Genomic DNA, 20,352 nt, shown 5'->3' with positions numbered 1-20,352 from the left:
CTGATGAGGGATCAATTATGGGCCTGATGAGGGATGAGTAAAACTTATGTGGTAATTTGTGGGCACTTTGTTTTTGCCAAAGGGGATGACTATACACTTTTTGGTGTTTAGCTTGAGGCCATGGCTCTGGCACCAGTTGTCTGTTTCTATGAGGCCCTTTTGGAGGATGCTTGTGTCGGCTGGAGAGTCAATTATGGCGCCCAGTTTGCAGTCATCTGCGAACTTGGTCAGCCACAGTCCTTCCGTGTTGGCCTGTACCTCTGAGAAATATATACCGAACAAGAGAGGTCCCAGGACTGAGCCTTGTGGGACGCCACTTGTAACTGGTTTGGAGTCTGACATGGCTCCAGCAATTCTAACCATGTGGGTTCTGTCCTTGAGCCAGTTTGCAACCCATCTAGTGACATAGGGGTTTATATTTAAGCTGGTGAGTTTATCTATAATGCCCGAGTGGAGTATTGTATCAAAGGCTTTTGCGAGGTCCAGGTAGGCTGTGTGGACCACCTTCCCCTTGTCAATGGCCTTGGTGACTGTTTCAAAGAAATCGACCAGGTTTAAGAGGCAGGATCTGCCCTTAACAAACCGAACTGGGTAGGATCCAGTGTCTGTAGGTCCCCAGTATCTTTATTTATAAGGTCCATGATGATCCTTTCCATAGCTTTGCAGACCAAGCTAGTCAGGCTTATAGGGCGATAGTTTCCAGGATCCGTTGAGGCACCACCTTTGTGGAGAGGGACCACCATTGCTGTATGCCACTCTTTGGGTACATATCCTGTAGTAAGGCTGAGACTGAACAGTAGTTTTATGTTTGGGTTTAGCTCTTCTTGGAGTTCATGTAGGTTGCAGCCTGGGACACCATCTGGTCCCATTGATGCTGTGTTTTTTGCTTTGGAGAGGGCGGTTCTTGCCTGAGCATCTGAGATGTCAGGGGGGCAGCACTCTGCTGGGATAGGTATTTGCCCTTTTGGTGGGGAGGGGGGAGTTTGCACTGAACCTGTCAGCTAGGATGTTGGGCAGTGTCTGTGGGTTGTGGGTTCAGTGTATTTTTTGTCATTTTGGACTAATTCTGAGCATATCTGGGAATTCTCACCCAGGTTCCTAACATAACTAAAGAAAGCCTTGTGATTATCCTTATTGTCCTGTGCAATTTTTCTCTCAAAGCTGACCTTAGATGATTTTATGAGTGCCCGTAGTTTTTTGCTAATACTGATCAGAGATGCCTTCCTTTTTGGGATTTTGCTCTATCATGTAGTAGCTTCCTCCTTCTATTGTATAGTTTGTTTATGGCTGGGGTCCACCAGACAGGACGTCTGCCTTTGGAGGATTGGGTCTTGGTTTTATTTGAGATTGCATGATTCATGCATTCCTGAAAGTGTTCATAGAATGTGTTTATAAAGGATTCTGCGGTCTGGGCCATATTTTCCACAGGCCCGGGGGCTTTGAAGGATTCCACCTCGGTTTTGAGGAGTGTGAAATTTGCTTTAGAGAAGTTTTTCACTGTGGTTTTCTGGGCAGAGGGTGGGGTCGGGATGTGAATATCCAGTGAGATTAGTTTATGGTCTGATCTTACCAGTGAGGGATACACTTCTGGTCTGGAGCATAGAGTCCCCATGTTGGTGATGATCAGGTCCAGTATGTTTTCCCCTCTTGTGGGAGTGGTAACAAGTTGTTCCATAGCATTTGAGTTTATAAATTCTAGGAACCTTTGGGCTAGGGTGTTGGAGCTAGAGTAATGCTCCCAGTCTATGTTTGGGTAGTTGAAGTTGCCCAATATATTGGTGTTTGGAGAGACCTTCATATTTTCCAGTGTTCTCAGGAAGGCCGAGTGGAGTTCCTGGGTTTGGGAGGGTGGTCTGTAGCAGGCTATAAACTGGAAGGCAGTTTTACCCACTGTTAGTTGCACATGGATAGTCTCTGATGCTTCGTGCTGTACCACCAACCTGGAGGTGTGGGTATCTTTGACGAATATTGATTCTCCCCCTCCTTTTGTGGTACGGTCCAAGTTTTGGGGCCGAAAAGCATGGTATGAGGTATAACCTGGTAGTGCTGGGGTGCTCTCGGGAGCCTTGAACCAGGTTTCTGTTACTGCACAGATATCTATGTTCTCCATGCTAAGGAGAGTTTCGAGTGCATGCATCTTGAGGTTTAGACTTCTGGCGTTGAGTAGCACTACTCTTAGTTTCGTATCCCTTGTGATACCTATGGAGGTGGGTTAGTCTTTTGAGCCTTGCCTAAAAAAGGCACTATGGGGGTAGCAAGAGCCTTTGACAATATCCGAAAGCCCAGGGGTGATGGGTGCAAGCCGTCCCTAGCAAAGCATCGTGGCTTGTCGAGCATGTCATCCCAGGCTGACAGGCATTGGATCCCCTTTGAATGACACCAATACTTAAGCCAGTTATTGAAATTGATCATCTTGTCTTCATATTGTGGCATCATTCTTGGTGAGGGTAAGATGCTACTCAAGGTCAGGGTCATACCGGCCTGGGCTACATGCTCAGAGAGCTCCTCTATGTCTCTTTTCATGTAGTCCAGGAAGGTACGTCTCAGGTCATTCACACCAGCATGGACAATGACTGAGTCATATTTGTACTTGCCTTGGAGTGACCTGAGTGCTTGTGTTACGTGGCGGATCCTAGCGCCCGACAGGCAGCTCACCGTGACCTTCTCCTTGTTCAGCCTGGTGAGCAGGACATCAGTGTGCCTGACGATAGTCACCTATTACAAGTGTATCAGGTGTGTTGTTTAGCCTTAAGGGCTGTGACTATTCGGCACACTGGCTTTGTGAGCTATGTGTTGCACGTGTTTTGTTTTGGGGTAGCGGTTGCTTGGGTGTCTGCTTTGGAGGTCTCTGCTGCTTAGGCAGATTTTTAATTAGAGCCTCCGAGTATGTTTTGGTGTGTTTATGTGTTTGGTTTGCTGTCGTGGTAGGTCTATGTGAGACTGGAATTGTAGTGAGTGTGGTTTCCTTTTCCTCCTGACTGGTTACGCCAGTACTGAGTTGAGAGAGCTTAGCCTCCAGTTTGGCTATATGGTTGCATCTCTCACATGTGTTGGAATTTGTTGGGAGGAGGAGAGGGTTGTCTGTGTACATGAGGCAGTTGTAACATTGCCTCAAGATTCCCAGATTCACCAGCTGGACCGGAGAGGAGATTGACAACTGACCTTTGGACGTGCTAGAATAGTATTGGGAATTCCTTTATAATTGAAAACAAAGGGCCAATGGGGAACAAGGTACTTAAGGGGAGTTTGTGAGGGTGTAGTGCTTTTAATTTTTTAGTGCTGACTTATATAATTGCTTTAGTGAGCAAGTGCCAGGTAACTTAAATGCAATGTACTACAGGTTACTTAAATGCAAAAACGACAAACAGTAACTTTCATTCAAGTGAAACAAGGAAATAAGTACAGTAAGCAATGCAGATATCACTAGGGATCCACAGAAGCGCTGAAAAGCCGCGTTTTAGGTGGAATTCGCGTTTCAGGGAAATAGCAAGCAAACAAACAACAAGCATACAAACAAAGCTAGATTCAGCAGGCCTGGATCTAGTCTATGCTGCAGCAAACAAGGTGTACCAATTTCAGTAAGAAACAGTTCAGATATGCAGGCACTATAAGCCTTTAACCAGAAGTTCCCAGCTCAGAAGGGCAGAGTCCAGCCTCTCCTCCCACAAGAGTGCAGACCACGAACCTTCATAATGTAAAATAACTGGCCTGAAGCCCAAGTGCTTAAACCAGAACTAATACACTTTTAGAATAACAGACACTGAGCCCTCAATCAGCAGTTCCCAACTTAGAAGGATGTAAGCTACCTGTCCTGCCACCACAGTGCAGGCCACAAACCTTACTAATGTAAAACAACTTGTCTGAAGCCCAAGTGCTTAATCCAAAAGACTTAGAATGATAGCTACACATTAATCAAGTTACTACCAAGCAGTAATAAATACAATTGAATACTTTAAAGAATGCCTGGATTAGTGCTCAAGTTATACAAACAAAGCTAGATTCAGCAGGCCTGGATCTAGTCTATGCTACAGCAAACAAGGTGTACCAATTTCAGTAAGAAGCAGTTCAAATATGCAGGCACTATAAGCCTTTAACCAGAAATTCCCAGCTCAGAAGGGCAGAGTCCAGCCTCTCCTCCCACAAGAGTGCAGACCACGAACTCTCTTAATGTAAAATAACTGGCCTGAAGCCCAAATGCTTAAACCAGAATTAATACACTTTTAGAATAACAGACACTGAGCCCTCAGTCAGCAGTTCCCAACTTAGAAGGATGTAAGCTACCTGTCCTGCCACCACAGTGCAGGCCACAAACCTTCCTAATGTAAAACAACTGGTCTGAAGCCCAAGTGCTTAAACTAAAAGGCTTAGAATGAGTTACACCAAGCAGTAATAAATACAACTGAGTACTTTTAAGATGACGCAAAAGCAAAATAAAGTAGGAAGAAACACAAATACAGTAAAAGCAGATACAATTTTTTTTTTTTTTTTTTTTTGAGTGAGCAAATGAGATGGGCCCAGGAGGAGTATCCAAGTGCAAATTTACAAGAGGGGGGGCAGTTTCAAAGCCACCAAGATTAACACCAAGACAAAAACAGGGAGGGTGTATGGGGACCTACTGAAAAAAGTCACAATTTCCAGCTAGATATTGCTCAATGCAACACAAACAAATTACTTTAAATCGTGTATTATTTGATAAAAGTGCAGATAAAAATTTACTTAACTCCACTCATGCAGATCTCAGTTGGCCAAAGCTCACAGTTTAAACCAAGCCATTTTAAGCGTAGACATTTATCCCTTGTGAGACTCAAACCCTGCACCCTGTGTTTGTAAGGCAAACACCTTAACCATTAGGCCACCCTCCCTCTTGTGCAGGAGTCAGAAAGCCAGTAGGGTAGATGTCATAGCACATTCTACCTTGCCTTGTTTAATGCTGTTGTCACATAATTATTTCTGTTGAATAAAACTTTCTGACACTGGTGTCACTAATCAGTATAACAGTAGTCTCACATCAACTGTATACATTGTGTGTGTTATGACTGCAGACCATTCTCCTTCCTTCTACCATGTTTGTCACCGTGCCTGTATTACTTGTACTGAGTGCTAACTAATTCCATAGCAGATATTTGTTGAGGATAATAGCACTGCTAGGTCATAAATTCATATAGTAATTTTATAAATGTTATCTATCCAGTCATATAAACCTGTATTAAAATGAATATGAAGTTCAGTTCTGACTGTCACTAAAATTCAGAAACAGTAATCTCCTTTCCCTGTGAAAACTGCAGACTGTTCTTGGCCATACAGTGTAACCCGTGTTGGTCATATTTCTGTAGCTTTTTGTTGTGTATAAAAATACTTCAAGTACACCTGGATTTCCATGTGTTTAGCAATGTTCATTATATAAGCTACTTATTTTGTTACCACTAAGTAAGTTTGATGCTTAATTGCCCATGTCTGCAGTAATGTTGTCCCTAGGATGTTTTTTCTCCTGTTTTTGGATTATAAATTTCAGCAATACTTTCTTCACATCCCTAACTTGTGCATCTGTTAGACACATCATGAACAAAGTCAGCTCCAAGGTAGAACATGGTGCCTCCCCCTCTTGTGGAATTTGTCATGCGTTTGTCCATAAGATGCTCTGCAAGCATCTTTCTGCCTTAAATATTTATCTGGAGAATCAGAGACTTAAGTGACGAGTGCTTGCTATGGAGGATACGTCTGGTTCATCCTATTAGCTTCTGAAGAATAATATCAAAAAAGTTAGGTCTGAATTTTTGGCTGCGTCTCTGAATCTGGCTGTCCCTGTCAAGGATGATGAAAGCCCAGAGGTCCGTCTGATTGCTGGGTCTTTTTCTGCAGTGGGTACTGCTTCGCAGGCCGCTAAGGAAATTGCCATTAGCACGTCCACAGAGGTCTCGCAGATGTCTCATCATCTCTTTGGATGCCCAACAAAGTACTTATCTTTACATAGCCAGTGGAGACTCTGTCCCTTCCTCTCAGCCCAAGGCTGATTTTCCTCTTAAAAGGAAAATAAAGCTTAAGCATGTGTCACCTCCTCAGGATCCTACTACAGACTGGCAGGCCTTTTCTCAGGTTATTCTTAATGCCTTAATAGCTTTGAGACCTACCTCTGCAGCCCCCCCCCCCCTCCGGCTTCTCCCACTTTTGTCCGAAGGAGTTCTAATTTGGGCAGCAGGCTTCTGAAGAGGAACTCAACCCAGATAGCTTCTCCTTTGGGTTATGCTTCCCTGAAGTAGAGTCAAATGGTACTGAGTCCCCTGAGAAAGACGTCTCTTTTGGAGAAACCATTTATAGGATGAGAGACTTCTATAAATGGGACTGCTCCCAAGTCTCAGAGGTGCAGAGGAGGTACTATGATCTCCTTCCCCTTCTGCTATACCCCCTATTTTGCTTGCCTTTCTGGATGCCTTTATGTCCGCATCCAAGGCACCAAACTCTCAACTTCATGCCCCTAAAGGGCCAGATAGATTTTACAAGGTGCCAGAGGATGGTAAATTTCTTTTAAATGTCCTCCAGAAGACCATGCTGTTATATCAGTGAATGCTGTTAAACCTTCAAAATGCTTTCCACTTCCTTGTTTCCATCTGATAGACAGTAAGATGATAGACTGGGTAGAAAAGTCTCCACTTCATCTACACTGGCCTTCAGGGCCATTAATTACCAAGCACATATGTCCAAATATGTTTTGGCCTTGCTCTCTCAGGCTTCACAGCTGCTGTCAGAACTTCCATATTCTAAAGTCAGGGTTCAACTCTCCTCCTTGACAGCCTCTTTCCAAATGACTCGTCATTCAGTAAAGTGCAGCTGTAATGCAGCTGAAGTATCTTCCAGATCAGCTGTGTCTGGCTCGGTCCTAAGAAGATATTCTTGGTTGAGATATACAACCTATCAAGGCAAAACTTATGGATGCTCCTGTTGATAATTCTGTCCTCTTTGGAGCTAATGCTTCTGTCCTTTTCAAATCGCTTCAAGAAAAATGGAAAAAGTTACACAACGTAAGCATATTTGTGTGTCCTCAGTTTCTAAGTATCATAGGCATTATCCTTCCAAGGCACGTTTTGTGAGGAAACAGCCCCTTATCCCTATGTCCACTTCCAAGAAAGGGCCACACAAACAAGGCTCTTCCATGACTCAGCCTGCCACTGCTAAAAAGCTCCTCTTTCCAGACAAACCATTTAGTCTGCAATTACCTGCCCATTCCTACAAATATTCCTCTTTCCCCAGCGCCCGTCTCTCCCTTTCTTCTTGGACAAACATTATTACAGACAAATGGGTGCTTTCAGTTGTCCAAAACAGATATTACATGGTTTGGAACTCCATTCCATCCTTCACAGGTATCCCTCAACCCCCTCAAGACCAGCTTCCTCTTTTTCCTCGGGTACTTACCGAACGGTTCCCTGTGAAATCAGGTCCTGAAGTCCCTTCCTAGCAAAGACAGAGGTTTTTACTCAAGGATGTTTCTGGTTTCCTGGAACAATGGCTCATGGAGACTTATCTTAGACTCTTCTCACCTCAACCTGTTCCTGCAGGTTCCCACCTTTCGCATGTTCTCCCTCCAAACCTTGTGCCCACTTTTACTGCCTCGTGCCTTTCTGGTGTCTCTGAACATGGATGCATATCTTTATATCACCATTCATCTCCCTTTCAGGAAATACGTTTTTCTGTTGCTTCTTCACATTTTCATTTCTGTGCTTTGTCCATTAGACTATCCACAGCCCCAAGGGTATTCGCAAAATGCTCGACTCCTGTTATTGCCTTTTGCAAACTTCAAGGAATGCATGTGTATCCTTAGCTGGATGCCCTGCTCATTCAGGCAAATCATCCAGAAATTCTGCTGGAGAATCTCCAGACAGCCATTAGCTTGCTTCTAAGCCTAGGGTTCACGGTCAATTACAAGAAATCCTCACTCCTTATGAGGACCAGGTCTTTCTGGGGTACAGGATAAGAGACCGCTCTCGTGGTATTTCTGCCCCATCAGAAGGTGCAGTCTCACTTTCAGCAACTCCCATCACTCACTCACTTTGACAGCCAGGGAGGTTCTCAGGCTTCTGGGATTAGGGGCATTCATTATTCCCATGCTACCCTTGGCCAACTCCACATGAGGAAATTCCAGTGGTATCTGAAATATATCTGGTCACAGCATGCACACCCCCTAGATTTTGTTCTTCCTTTACTTCCATGTTTAAAGAATGAATGGTAGTGGTGGATTCAGTGAATTTCACTGAGCCTAGGTCTCCCTCTGCAGCCTTTTCTTCCTGTGCAGGAGCTGTTCCGAGATTCCTTGGACCTGGATTGGGGAGCAACCTTGGGAAACCTGAAGGTCCAGGGTCTTTGGTCTCCCTCTATAAGGAAGGAGCACGTAAATATTGAAGAAATGAGGGCTTTGATATTTTTGATCTTCAAACTTTCCAATCTTCTCTTTACCCAGGTCCCATGAAGCTGTTCACAGACAATACCACAGTCCTGGGGTATATGAACAAATGGGAGGAGCAAAGTATTGTCTGCTTTGCAGGTTGGCTCTTCAGGCTTGGGAGATTGCTTGCTAATCAAAAGTCATCTTACAAGCATTTCACATTCCTTCAGCTCAAAATATTCTGGCAGACACACTGAGCAGGTGCATGATTCAATTCCGTGAATGGATGTTCCACAGGGATGTGTTTCTGGACATTCTCCACTAGTGGGGTACACCGCAAGTAGATCTTTTTGCCTCCCGTCTGAACAGACAACTTCCACAATTTTGTGCCAGAGTCCCAGGCCCTCTGGTATGGAAAGTGGATGCCGTTTCAATACCCCCCCCCCCCCCAGCAGAAATTTCTGAATAAGTGGGAAGATTCAGCAGGACAAACCAAAAATCTTGTTGGTGACTCCCTCTTCTGCATTTAACCAAGGGCAGTTATCACAAGTTGCCTCACAGGGTGGACCTTCTCACACAAGACAAGGGATCACTTATTCACTTAACCTTGAACCTAACTCTTTGGGTGATAGGCTTCTGATCCCTTTTCAACATCTTTTTTCTGAGAACATCGTTCTAGTCCTGCAGGAGGCCAGGAAACCTCATGCCAGGAGATCCTACTTGTCCAAATGGAAGAGGTTTTCCATCTGGTGTCTAAAGTAACATCTAGATCCATTTTCAGTGGATATCAGTCTAGTTTTGCCTTACTTGTGTGAGCTGCTTAAGGCAGGATTGGCTTATTCTTCTATAAAAGCCTACTTATCTGACATTTCTGCCTCTTTCCCCTCCCTTAGCCTCTAGGCTAGAGGTTAAGCTTTTTCCTTAGATATCCTTCATGTTAGGCCTCCCAGGAAACCTATTCCTCTACCCTGGGATTTGAATTTTGTACTGGAAAAACTTGCCCAAATCTCCTTTGAGCCTGCTGTCATGGCTTCCTTAAAGCATTGCACTTGGAAGACTGTGCTGATGGTGGCCATCACATCTGCTAGGAGAGTCTCTGAATACCAAGCTTTAATGGGGTCTCAACCCTTCTAATTTTCCCCAAAGATGGATCTCTGTGTACTAACCCTTGTTTCATGCCTAAGGTGGTTAATGTTTTATCCCTTAATTAGTCTATTAATTTACCTACCTTCTTTCCCTCACATCAAAATTCCAGTGAAAGGGTGTTGCATACCTTGGATGTGCATATACACCTTGGATTTTACCTGGATAAACCAAGTACTTTAGGAAATCAGAGCAACATTTTGTATCCTTTCTCCCCAGGGTGCTGGGGCAGCCTGTGTCAAAACAAACTATTTCTTCATGGATTTCCAAGGCCATTTCTTTCTGCTGTGTTTGCCATGGTAAAACTTGTTTCTTCGTCAGTGAAAGATCATTCCACTAAGGCTGTTGCTTCATCTGAGACCTTTTTCAAGGTGTTTGACACTACTTCCTTCTTGGAGGCAGCTACATGGTCTTCTGTCCACACCTTTACCAAACATTACAAGCTGGATGGCATCTCCAGATGCAGTGCAGGGTTTGCCAGGGCAATCCTGCACATTTGTTTTGGAAAGTTCCTCTGTTCCATCCTCCCTTTCTTGAGCTTTGTTACTCTCCCTCATGTTATGAATACTGCAACATGAGAATAGAAGGATAGTGTAAAATCTTACCATAACCATGCTGCAGTATTGTATCCCACCCTCCTTCCCCCTTGGTCCTTGCATTTCTCTGGATGTTAGTTGTTCCTCTTTTTTATCCTTGGACTAGTGATCTGACTGGGGCATTCAGTTCTGAAGCTGTTATGTGCTGACATCACTTTTCTGTCCATTGCTCCCTGCTGCCTTTGTGCGACATCCCACTTACCTTGCAGTAGTAAGTCTTTTGTATACCGGCCTAGGGTCACTAGGAGGCGAACACCTATACTACAACATGGAAGAGGGGGACATCTATGGTTGTGGTAAGATTTTACACAACTATTCTTTATCTAGGTATCCCAGAATGGGCACCCAGTTTGATACAGACTCAAATTTCTCATCAAATTTCTTTCAAACTTGTGTCTTCTGCATCCCTTGTTGAGCCATAACCACCTAGCATTCATATGTAACTACACTATCCACCCCTTCACCAGTATCCATCTCTGTAGACTGTTAATCTCTAAGCTCTGTTAGCCTCTGTAAATTAAATTGTTTTATTTCACACTGGACAAAATAGAAGGCCAGCCTACTTGGCTCCCCCCTGTTGCTAGCCTCATGAAGTTAGGTATCCTAAAGCAGTGTAGTAACTGCCTTATACTTGCAGATAATGAACTCTTAATAAATAAATAAAATAACTATCTCTTTGTTAGAGGTGCAAATAAGGAGGCCTCTCAAAAATAGACTATGAGCATAGCACTAACACAGCACACACTATGCATCTCAACCCTGACACAGTATATTTGCTGAAGCTGTAAAGAAAGCTTTACCTAAGCCTCATAGACCCAGGAAGATTGTCTCAGCAAAAATCAAAATCAAGCATCGCATCTCATAATATCTCGCCTTTAGCAAAGAGTCACAATGAGACAAAAATACCTCATTTACTCCTCAAACAAAAATGTTTTAGTGATTGGTAACTGTAGTCAGATACACTGATTGCCCACTTACTGGGTTGGACAGACATATTGACTGCGAGTTAACTTTAAGGTACCAGGGTCTCGGAGATATCAAGGGTCCTTAAGACCTTTGCACTAGACAAGTATAGCTATGACATGATATTGTTACATATGGGAGTGAATGACTTGGGACAAAAAAGTCCTGAAGGAAATGCAGAGAGACATGTTAGAGCTCTCTCTGTAGTCACAAATGCAGGTAAAACTTTAATAACGAGCAGAATTCTCCCTTCTGAATGAATAATACATAGGTATAAAGAAAAGATGACTGGCTTCAACAGTTGGATAAATAACTGGTGTTACTCTATGGGTTTGTATGCTTATTTTGTTGTACTTTGTGTATTTTTATTAGGAGATGTGTTTTGGGACTGTCAGCGTGTATTTTGCTTCTGAGCATTTCATCGGGTGCTCCCACATCCCAAAGACATGCTATAGGTGGATTGGATACTCTACATTAGCCCTAGGCGTGAGTGCGTGCATGTGTGTGCCATCCGTGGAAGCTTGGGTGCCAGGCTGGCAACTCAACACAATAAAAACTTTACTGCCAGTCATGAGCAGACAGGTGATCCGCTGTGGCGACCCCTCACCAGGAAAAGCCGAAAGAAGCACTTCTTTTAGCAACTTACTTGTTGCACTTGTTCCAGCTGTACTAACATGAATCAGGCTTGTTTTTGGGCAGAATCATGGAACAGCTGACTGTTCCCACTCTTGGGTGATTCGGTTGTGGCCATTACTGGTTCCTCAGGCCATTCACTTTCATCTCTGGATCCCTGTGGTGTAGCCAGTTCTGTCACCATGGGCTGGGGATCAGCCACATCCTGTGTGGAAGTTCAGATGCCTTTTGCAGGATGGGAGAGCCACTCTTGTCAGTCTAAGAGGAGGGTGCGGAGGAAGTGCATTCCTGTGTAGCCAAGCTGAGACCTACTCCTTGGGGTGAACCATCATTCATGAGCCAGTCCCCTTCTGGGGATGTCCCAAGGAAGGAAAAAAAATAAACAGCAAATTAAACATTTATCTCCCTTAGAATGTTTTTCTATCATTAAGGGAGAGTGTATTAGCTTTGCTAAAGGTAATGACGGGAATTTAAGTATAAACTCCATTTCAGAGGATTCCCTGTCTATTGAGCAGCACAGGGATCAGGATAGGACATCTTTTTTTTTTCCCCTGCCAAAATTCCTTATTCTGATTCTGAAAAAAGCATGTACTCAAAATCTTTTTTGAAGAAATGTTCTTTTCTGAAACTATAGAGTGAATAAAACATTTCAGTTGTAGCAAACTGATATTCCTTCTTCCTAAAAGATCTATTGTGGTTTATTACAAATAGTTTCCACAGCCTACTGCTATTCTTCCTCTTTTGTCTGCTTTGGAGGATGTTTTAATATGGCCTGCAATATACCTGATAGTCAACCTACAGTCACTAAAAGTTTCTCAGTCTTAAGTGTTTGTCTCATCCCACATCTGACCATGCAGCTATCAATACAAACTCCTTTCCCTCTGACAAGGGTGGGAAAACGGTGGTCATTTTTGGAGAATAATTCATTCTACCATTCAACCTTTAGAAATTTAAATTATCAAGCTCACGTGTTAGTTTGTCGGCTTCTTTTGACATTAAGGAACAATGCTGCCAGTTTTCCCTCATCAGAAGGAAAGTACTCTCTGAATTCTGAGATTGCTTAGTCACTTGGGTTACAGAAGTATTCTTTAAAATGTGCTCATGATTGCGTTGAATCTCTGTCCAGTGCAGCAGTATTTGCCTCTGTTATGATGCATTTTGCATGACTGCATTTATTAGAAGTTTTCTGAAGATGTTAAATCTGAAATTCAAAATTTTCCTTTGAATAAGAAGGTTTTGTTTGGTCCTTTTGTAACTCATGTACTCGCTGTTTGCTGAAAAAAGGAAATTGATTTAGAGGCTTGCTCTCATTTTTCAGTTCCCCCTTCAATAATTATGCTAAAGCCTTTGCTTCAAACTCTGATGCCTTTCATAAGAAACCAAGCAAACAGTCTTGACAAGCATCTAGTAAGCATAACTATAAGAAGTAGTGGCAGGAAGGTTCAAAGAAGAGGAGGGGACCTTCCAGAAAATGGGGCAGCCAAGTAATTTAGAATAAAGTCCTTATTCAGCATGGATGAAGGTGTTAAACTTCTTTTTATTAAATTTGGCACTGTATTCTACCTTTCTAGTTTATTCTGGTTGTCCAGTTACTGCTCTAGTTTTCTGTAATGGTTCTTTGTTTTACACTAGCTGCCTCATTTTGTTTGTTTTAAGGCATCCTTGTGGAGAGGGAGTATACAGGCAAACACCAGTTATGGCAGTGAATGTTAAATACATGTACTGAAAGACAGCAAACAAGTGCAATACAGCTGGGGAATAAGAACAAAAAAATGGAAGATTGTGGTATTATGGAAGAGCATGTTTACAGTTCATGAACCGGAGGCAGTTTTAGGTGGCATTTAACTGTAGAATTTACAAAGGTATGACAGATGAAAAAAATGTTTTCTGTGAGTCTTGAATGGATGGGTACATGATGGAGATACAGGGTTGCCAAATCTGTGCTGGTGCACAAAATGTCTTTAGTAAAAAAGGCGATAGAGGATTGCTTAAATACTGGAGACTGCTTAGACTGCTTATATTATGTAATGCAGATGATAAATTAAAGATGCAGTTAGTTAAAAAAAAAAAAAAAAAAAAAAAAAAAAAAAAAGGGAAAAGATTAGAAAAACATTCCTTATGCTTGATGGTGTGTATTAACAGCCGAGTGATGTCTCCAGGCGTTTCTGCAGTTACCACCTACTACGCCTCTAGGCGTCAAATATTGCCTGTTCATATTTGCAATTCCAAAACCATGCTACATAACAAGGTATCAGACTATTTTATCTTGAAGCATACATGATGACAAGCACAACTGTATTCATATGTGAGCTCTGTCAATTAGTATTTGGTAGAACTGTGAGGTGATAACTTAATTTTTTAAAGACTGAAGCCACACCCACTGGAAGTTAAAGGTACATACTTAAAAGAGCTCTACTGGAGGGAATAGACAATAGAAAAGACAGCAAATCTAAAGAAATGTTAATTTTGAAAGAGGAATATTATCTCTTATTTTACTCTCTTGTATGATAGGCGGTGTGCATGTTGCATCATTCCTCTGATTACAGAATGCTTTGTAAAGTAGATAAAGTACCAAAGTACCCCCAGTCTATTACACTGCATTACTTGAGAGAATTTCATCTTTAATCTCCTGTAGGTAACCAGTCCAAGACCCCACCAGACAGACTCATCAGTTTATAAAGTAGAAATTAACTAATTCACAGTTCTGCATTACATATACAGTGTCAATGTAGAAAGGATAGTTATAAAAGAAATGTATAAGAACACCATTTTAGTTGGACTCTACATGCACACATCTAGAGGCAACACCCCACCCCTAACTACTTACTTTCCCAGTTGACTTTAGCTGTCCTGCTAAGATACCAGCACACACCAATTTAGCAATATCAATTGGTCTTCTTCAAAATTGAAGTACAAGGTGCAGGACGTGGCTTGTAGCGTGTCCATACTTTCCTCCAACCTTTTTCCTTCATCTCATTAATGAGTATTTAACCTGGATTGAATGTAAGGAAGTAAATGGGATTCTACACAATTATTAGCAGTCAGTGCTTGATGTAGTACTCTAACCTATTACACCAGTATTGCTTTCTAGGTTCTTTAGTGATTCTACTTGCTGTTTTTCTTACACTTGTGCTAGCATGAGTATAATCTTGCTCTGTTCAGTCTTTGCTATGCTCTGGCTTCATTCCACTCTCCTACCTTACTCCAAATTCCACCCACCCCCACTACATCTCATATATTTCCCTTTACCCCACTCTCTAGCATTCCTGCAGCAATCCACACACACACACACACACACACACACACACACACACACACGCTGCTCATTAACTTGTAAAGTAAACCTCATTCCAGTCAGCACATTCCTCTCCTGAAACATGCAAGTATGTATTTTCCACATCTCGTCTGTCCAACAGCAACCTCAAGCCTGTAACTCATTCTCACTCTTCTTCTGATCAGCTGTATCTAAACTCTACTCCCTGCTCCAGCAATGTTGCTTCCTCTTGCCTTACCTTATTTCTTCTACTTCTCTCCCGCATAACATCTCTACCAACACACACTCAAAACATACAACTCCACACATCTCCACCATCACAAACTCTCAAAACGTACATCATCACTGTTAATTCCATCACAATAAACTATTTTTATACCAGTTTTTGAACATCTCCCCTAGCTTATTTACACACAGATCTCATCTATTTCACGCCTAAAATATTCAACACTTCTGTCCTAACATAAAATTAAAACTTCTACCCATCATAACTAAATCTTTCATAATAAATAAACCATCACTGTCTCTCATTGATCAGTGTGGAGATGTCCACCCCCAACCACAGAGCACACCCCAGAATGGTAGATATATAATTAGTTTAAAAATTAGGAGCATGTGTAACAAAATCACCTGCCTTCATGCCTGGATAATTCAGCATAACCCAGACATTGCAATTGTAACAGACATCTGGCTACATCCTGATATAAAAGACACTGAAACACCACCCTCGGACTATATTATTATCAGGCTAGATAAAACAAATACTTCAACAGTAAATATTTTTTCAGATACATCCCTAAATTTTCTAATGCAGAAATTCTTATTTTAGTTCTAAAACTAAATGCTGCCAAAAGCATATGCTTTACATTGGTATTTATCCACCTAGGTCATAACATTCCCGAAATAGTCATTTGGATATTGTCATCAGGCAACTTGTGCAGACAGTGTCATCTTGGTAGACTCACTATGGACAATCTCATCTCATTTTGAGTTTGTGGATATGGGACTTCAAGAACTGTGCATATCTCAGATGGAGATCTCACTGTTATGGAAGGTGGGGAGGTCTCACTAAAAATTTTGTGCATTCTGCATTAGTAGGAACCACCCTCTTTTTCTACTGATGATGCCTATTCTGATGTATCCCAAGACACCTTGAGACTTTACCAATTTTCTCAGTCATTTTCCACATGTAATTCATTGAAGTATCCTGATGTCTGATTCCATATTTGTTGTCAAAAGTAGCTTATACATTTCTTACAAATGTGATATTCCCTTTGATTTTTCCTTCTAGTTTACATTTTGCCTTTCATTTCTTTAAATTAAATATGAATTGCCATGGAATGTCTTATTTTAGCAATTTATTCAAATCTCATTTCATTCTTCCCATAGTGTTCTTTTGCTGTATTTATTGGACTTTGCATTATCTGCAGAAAAACATTTCTCTTTCCATTCACCATGCCTATTTATTTACAAAGGCTTGACTCCTGCGTACTGTGTGGCTAACCATTTCCTCATTGCTGTTGCTGTTCACCAGAACTGTATACCACAGTGCATTATAACAAGTTGTTCCACCCCCCCCCCCCTTTGTGTGGCTCCATTTCCTGTGCTTTCCTCACTTTGATAAACCACATCTGCATCCACATTTTTAACTTGATCTTGTGCTTCAGTCATTCAGTTAGTTTTTCATTTTTTCCCACAATAAACAGCTCAATTTTGTTTTTTGAAAATGCAGCAAAACCAAAATAAATAAAAGCAACCATGTTTTTAATACATGAAATTGATTCTTTTTGGTGCACTGATGTGAAACTGACGTATTTAAACTTACATTTTTCTGACATGATCTGCCCAGTGAGATCTGTACTGCATAGGGTCCTCATGACTTTCCTTCAGAAGGGATCAAAGAAAGTCATCTGACCCTGTAACTTTGCCTTCATTCTTGGGCAAAGAAAATTAAGAATTATTTTGGTCTGTTTCTTGTAAAGTTTATGGCTATCTGGAAAATTGTTCTGGATTACAGAGGGTTCCCAAATATCAAGCATGTGAGTTTCCGACCGTGTCCTTCAGAAGATGCTTGCTGAATTTTCTGTGCTTGTGTAATACGTGGCTCACTGGGGGGTGATTTATTTACTGGGACACTTGGGGGGGAGCATATCCTTTTGTGAGGGGCATGTTCCCCTGTAGACCCTGCCAGCACTGCCACTGCTGGACTCTTGTGTGCGGAAGGTTAGCCTTGTCATTCGGTAAGCCTGGTGTACTCTGAGTGCAATGTGTCAAGTATGAAAAGTTACAAATACTTTCATTTACACACTTACTGTTAGCTGTCAGCTTTGTTACTGCATCGGTTACCACCTTATGTGCTCCATTGTCTACCTGGTGGCAGTCAAAACAATTGAATAGCAAAACCCACATCCTCTCCATGATAGGGGAGCGAGTAGGCTACCCTGTCCCTGTGTTGTCTCTGCCAGCATGAGCCCAGATTCCCGTTGAAACGGTCTCACAGTTGCAGACTGATGGTACCGTCGCTTCTGCTCTTTGTGCTCGTGTTTTGATTTTCTTTCTCTGGCACAGTTAGACTCTGACAGAAAGGCCCTTTCCATGTTTCTTGGCAGTATTCTCTACTTTTTATAGTAAAGATATATTTGGGTGCATTTTTTGTTCTAACTGATTAGAATCAACTGAAGTCCAGTCGTCTGTTTTTGTATTAATATGCTGAAATCCAGCTTATATTGTGAACTGTAGCAAGTTCGTCGCCTCTTCCTCTATGGTCACTGGCTTTGTATTCAGAAAGTCTGCCTTTAGCATATCCAAGATTACCTGAGCTGGGTCAGGATCCTCCTGGGTGTGTTTATAGTACTAGGTGCTAGGGCCCTGCGTTATGTGAAGTGTCATAAATCACTGTGCTGCAAACTTTCTACACTGAAAGTGTTCTAGATTTCTTGTATTCATGCCCCTGATAGTAATATCTCAGCGGTTAGTTGTTTTAAAAAGTATTTTTATAATCTGTATTTTAAATTCTTATCTTGGTTAGGGGCCCTAAAATGTGCCCCCCTCCCCGCGATTTTCCGCACCTATCATGCTGCTTAATATTTTTGCAGTGAGGGTATTCCAGCCAAGATCCATTACATTTTTGTTCCTGTCAGAAATATCTCGGTCTGTTCTGCTATTTTTAAAGATGTTTGCTGTTTTGGAGGCAGCTGAGGTTTCTTCATATTCCTGAACTTGTCTCCAGTAGCTAGTTGATATGCTTTCCATTAAAATGATCAAAGTTTTTCAGGACTGTGGCTCTTGACTTTAGAAGCATGTAGATTCTTTCTAGATTAGATAGTACATGCCTGTAGATGGTTGCCCATTCTCCACTGTAGTTATATTTCCAGAGTGTTCACCAAATCTTTATCCACATATTGACCCTCACACCATAATGCATTCTTGCATCAACCTTTTCAATGTTGTGGTACCATTGGATGTCTCTGGTAACAAACAAATGGGCCATCAGCACTGTTTAATGAATCTCGCTGTGACTAATGAACACAATGTAAGATACAGGTCCAGCATAATTCTAAGCAATGTTGGGAATTAAGGGACTTGTGATGCCTCCAGTAGTGAATGGTATGACAGTAGCAGATATTTCAGGGCTTTCACACTCTAGTCTTAGGGTCATGTTGAGTAAAGATTGGCTGTTTGATGACTTAGAAGCATCTTTATTAAAATTCAAAAGGCTATGTGATATTGCTTACTTCTGTTTGGATGTCAAAAGAGTACCTAAGGGACTGCAGGTTGTTAAACAAGTGGTATTTAACAGCAGTGCTTTTTTGGATAAGTGGAAGAAAATCAGTGAGGAAAGCTGGCCTTTCTTTCCCTAAGCTGCTTAAGGAACACCAAGAGGAGAAAGAAGCAAAATTATCCAGCTGGAGTCTAGCAGCCTCAGCGAAGGAAATTGACATGATTTACTGTACATTCAATCCAAAGTAGACTCTGATGGTTTACTGAGGAAAAATTAAAGAAGGTGATAGGGGATCGTTTATTGTACCAGGAAAGAAGTAGTGGTTCCATCTTAAAATTTGGAGATAAGACACAAGCACGTTGAAGGAGGTGACGTCATCAAGGCATGTTACTGTGCAAGAGGAGGAACAGGTGGTTGAGAATGATGAAACACAGTAAGGTTGGCAAAAAAGAAATTTTAAGCTTCTTATCTCCTCATTGTTCAAAACGACTGGAGAAGAAAAGAGTTATTCACAGCGAGCGTTCAGAGGGTTCAAGAATGGCAGAGAGAGAGGTTCTGCCATGGCAGAGCTAGGACAGTTTCAACAATCCAACGGTGGTGGAAACCTTCAGTCGAGTAACCCTGTATCCATTGTTTCAGAGAGACAAGAGGGGCATGGGGCAACAGACGCAAGTGGTGCCCAGGTAATGCCCATGATTTTTAAAGTTTTTAACTTGTCTAGTACTTTTTCTGAACTTGAGTTTAATGTGTTAAAGAAAGGTTTTAGTTTCATTCCCTCAAGGAGGGCCGACATTGTTTGAGACGGTTATTGATTTAAAAAGTTACACACGTAAATTAAATTTAAAGCTGCTTCTGGGGAACAAGGGGAGTAAAAGCAAAAGTGATTTTGTGGTTCACAGTATATTTAATCCGCCACTGCATCCTGCAATTTAGGCGTTTGAAGAAATGTGTGAAATGGAAATTAGAAATTTGTTAAACAAGAGTAAAGTGAAATTTCATAACCCGTCCAAAACTGAACGTCACAGTTTTAATTCTATTAGGAATGCCAATTCTATCAGGGTGATGCAAGCTGACAAAGGGGTTCGATGGTTGTGGTAGATGTAGTTGATTTTGTCAAGGGAATAGAGGAATTATTGTCTGATAGTACATCATATGAAAAAGTTTCTAAGTGAGAAATAATCAAAGCATACAAACATATAGATTCCTGACTTATGGACAGTTTGTTGGAAGGGGTGATTTTGGAGAATGTTTGAATTTTTCAACGTTGCCAAACCAAGAATAGGTACTTTATTTGGTATCCCAAAATTACACAAAAATGAGCATAAGCCAACATATAGACCTATTGTCTCAGCACCAGCTTCAAAATTAGAGCCATGTTCCAAGTTTATAGATAGGGCGTTAAGGTTAGTCCAGAAGGCAGAGTCATTTATAAGGGATTGATTTGATTTTTTTTAACTAAAATCAAAAACAACAAGGTAGAAGCTACAGATTTATTGGTGACTGTGGACATAAAGTCCTTTTATACATGCATTCCCCACGCGGTGGGTTTAGAATGGGTGGGTAATATGCTGGTTAATAGTGGTGAGTTTGAGGTTGATGAATGTAGGTTCATGCTGGAGTGTGTAGATAATGTTCTCTCATGCAACTT

The 20,352-nt window shown here is 41.7% G+C and overlaps 1 protein-coding gene across 1 annotated transcript in view; it reads left to right on the top strand.

The window, feature by feature from the left end:
- Positions 1-20,352, top strand: part of LOC122796445 (beta-galactosidase-like) — a 948,601-nt gene that overhangs the window by 500,766 nt on the left and 427,483 nt on the right. The gene's annotated exons all lie outside the window — the stretch shown is intronic.

Source organism: Protopterus annectens, chromosome 3.part0 (genome assembly GCF_019279795.1).
Source record: "Protopterus annectens isolate FY-2018-M chromosome 3.part0, PAN1.0, whole genome shotgun sequence".
Lineage (NCBI taxonomy): Eukaryota > Metazoa > Chordata > Ceratodontiformes > Protopteridae > Protopterus > Protopterus annectens.
Note: the sequence above shows the minus strand (reverse complement) of the source record. Positions and strands in the feature narration are given on the sequence as shown.